The 3524-nt window shown below is 32.7% G+C and overlaps 1 long non-coding RNA gene across 1 annotated transcript in view; it reads left to right on the top strand.

Moving 5' to 3' along the window:
- Positions 1-103: 103 nt before the first annotated feature.
- The window catches only part of LOC107734032 (uncharacterized), a 6899-nt gene continuing 3478 nt past the window's right edge, over positions 104-3524 (top strand). The window contains exons 1-2 of the long non-coding RNA XR_001639048.1: positions 104-157; positions 497-678. This is a non-coding gene — a long non-coding RNA (uncharacterized LOC107734032). The remainder of the gene's footprint in view (positions 158-496; positions 679-3524) is intronic.

Raw genomic sequence — 3524 nt, forward strand, 5'->3', positions numbered from 1 at the left:
CACACACACACACAACACAACACAACACAACACAACACAACACACACACACAAAGTGATTGATAGCACCTGCTTGGATCAGACTGTTGACAAATCACTGTGAAGTTTGCCTTGGGCCTACATCCTGTATGCCAGAGAAATTCACAGGAATGATTAGGGTAAGTGTGCTTGTTTTATGTGTCTTTACATGTGGTTTGTTAATGCTTGCAAAAGCCACATGTATATATGTGCAAGCGGTTTCTTAAATGCATGCATGTATTTGAGTGTGCATTGTACTTCAGTATGTGCGTGTAGATTGCAGCAGTATAAGCATTTATACAGGCTGATTTTGCATCCCAGCCAAATTGTTATGTCAAACTGTGCTAGAACATGCTCAGTGTTTTTCATTTTGGAACTGAACTGCTTAACTCTCCTAAAATACTTCCTTAGATGAGAGAATCAGTTCAAACCTCATAATGCCAGATTATATTTCATGTAACTATGAATTGTTTCTACAGATCTCGCTTGTCTTCTGGCACATTCCTGCAAATATTATGTAATGCTCGAGCTGAACTCACGCCAGGATTATGGAGACCCTCTTTCTGCTGGAGTAAAGCCATCACTTCAAACCACGCTGATGGCCCAGAAGATAACACACTGTGCAACATGGCAAAAAACATCTGGGCGGTTCTTATTTGAGGTGCTTTTTTCATTATATTGTAGTTTATTTTTTCTTAGGATGCAAGTATATAGTTAAAGACAGTCATTCATGTTTTGAAACACATTTGAATCAGAATTTTCTGTTATAGAAGACAATGCACTGTCAGCTAGTCATTTGATATACCAGTAAAAAAAACAAACAAAGAGCAAATGCCTTGTTGAATGTCATTTTGTGTGTGTGTGTGTGTGTGTGTGTGTGTTTGTGGTCTGGTGAGAGTCTCCCATCACTGTTCACTGATGCTGGCACATTTAGTAGTGTCTTGCTTTTCATAATCGCATACTTGTGGTTGACCTGCCATCTCTGAACCTGCGACAGCAAGAAAAACAGACACAAATAAAGTAGTGCCATTTATGCCTACATTTTAAGTGCACTAAATACAAAAAGTGTTTTGCATGCTTAAATATACAATTAAAAATGTATTTATAAACTTATAAATGTATTTAAAAAATAATATTTAACCTGATGGTGTATTTTTATTAATTCTTAAAAGAAGTTTGCATTTTGACATCCAGTAATAAAAGAAAAAACATTAACACAATTATATAATGTGCATTGTTTTTTCCATTTACACTAGATAGTCCTTTTACACTATATATTTAAACAAAAAAGATTTTAATTGCCTCCTTTTTGTTTTGCTGAATCTGTTGTTTTCCACATTTATTTTTAAATGTTTTATCAATTTATTCGTTTTTGCTAAATTTGAAAAAAACAAAAACTTTTGAATAGTGTATTATATTATATTATAATATTTAGTTAAAAAAAATTTATTTTATGCGTAGTTTAAAAGAAAATTGCGCATTTTCAGTCAAAGTAGTTCTATTTAAATATTTGTAAATTATATATTTAAATATATAAACATATTAAATATATATATATATTTAAATATGAATTTCTTTCTTTCTCTTTTAAATGTTTTATTAGTTTATGATCAATGAGTATTATCAATGCATCCATGCTGAATAAAAAAATAAATAAAAAATCTAATATATATTATAAAACTAGTTTATGCAATTTTATACATGCCCAGTCATAGAAGTTGAATATTTCTAGACAAAATATATTAACACTAAAACTTTGTGACGATATAATGTGCATTCTGTTTTAAAAATATATTTTTAATCACAATAGGGGTTATTTACCGTGGCAGATGCCTGCAAGGGAATTCAACAACTACTGAGGAAAATATGAGGTTACCATTAGAGTGCCAGGTGTCGAGGCAAATAGCTTGCTAAAAACCAGCTGTAACCAATCTGAGGTGATTTGTTGGTTTTAGCTGGTCTAATGAACATTAATACTGATGGTGAACTGTAAACGGATATCAACAAACCTTGCACGCAGTTATGGACACAACTCTTGTCAAGGTCTGAGAGCTGCTCATAAGTTTAGTAAGCAGAGGTGAAATGTTTCAAGCCCTCATGAAAATAAGAGATGAAAAAGTTCCCTGTCATCCATGGTGGAGCTTGGTTTCGGCGGATGATAATGGGTTGGAAAACATCCTCTCTTCTCTTTAGCTAACACTGTGTAAGCCATGAGGGACGTGTTTCTACAGCCATGCAGTAAGCATGCTGGTAGAAATCTGACCTCAGCATTCCACCTGTTTGTTTATTTATTCTCACTTGGTTTATGCCTTGACATCTCAAGAATCTCCTTTCTGTTTGCCACAATCTGCTATAATAGTCCATGTTTTCATTTGTGACCCTGGACCACAAAACCAGTCATAAGGGTCAATTTTTCGAAATTGAGATTTATACATCATCTGAAAGCTATTGCTATAAATATACCCCAGCGACTTAAGACTGGTTTTGCAGGGTCACATTTGTCTATAAAGCAGTTGTTCTGAAACCGTAATAACATTTATGTCCTTATTTTAGGTGCACTGAACAAAAAAGTTTATTGCAAGCTTAAAATATAATTTAAAAAAGAATTATACAGTTCTATTTATATTATATTATACACTTTTAGGAAACAGGAAGTGACATCATTGGCCTCTAGAGGAGCCATGTTGAAAAGCTGGTAAGGTTTACTTTGCTCTTATTTAAAATATGTGTTGTTTTTCAAGCTTGACAAGATTTCCCATGTCCACCTCATCACATAACTTAATCTAATTTGTTTATAGAACAGTCATATTGTTGGCTCAATTTCATATTGAAGCGAAACACTTGAAGACAGTGAGAGCAGTAGCCATTTAGGTTTGGAATCTCTCACCTGTTATAAACTTTGTTGTGTTGAGGTGGAATATGCGATTGTTTGGTATGTCATGTTTAAAAAAGGCACAAACAGCCCCCAACATTGATGCACAAAAACCGTTTGTAACTTCAGATTTGTTGTCATGTTTAGTTAGTTCGTTATTTCGTTATTTACCAGTGAGAGGGAGATTGTAAGCAATCAGGAGAATGAAAATAAGAGTTAAGGTAGATTCATTTCATTCTTTATAATTAATTTAGTTAATTAAATTTGTCTTTACAAGGCAATGTGCAATTATGTTATTCAGTTAGTTTACATATAGTCTGTGATGATGGGTTAAAGAAAAAGTATGGTGGTTATGTATAGTTTTTTTTCCTTCACGAAGTCTTCATTTATTTGCCAAAATTACAATAGCAGTAATATTTAGAAATATTGTTGCCGTACAAAATAACAGTTTTCTATTCATATATATTTTAAAATGTAATTTATAGCTGTGATTTAAAGCTGAATTTTCACCATCATTACTCCAGTCTTCAGTGTCACATGATCCTTCAGAAATATTGGAATATATGCTGATTTGCTGCTCAAGAAACATTTCTTATTATCAATGTTGAAAACTTTTGTCCTGCTTAATATATATA

The sequence above is a fragment of the Sinocyclocheilus rhinocerous genome, unplaced genomic scaffold, assembly GCF_001515625.1.
Source record: "Sinocyclocheilus rhinocerous isolate Xijiao unplaced genomic scaffold, SAMN03320098_v1.1 scaffold430, whole genome shotgun sequence".
NCBI classification, from domain to species: Eukaryota; Metazoa; Chordata; class Actinopteri; order Cypriniformes; family Cyprinidae; genus Sinocyclocheilus; species Sinocyclocheilus rhinocerous.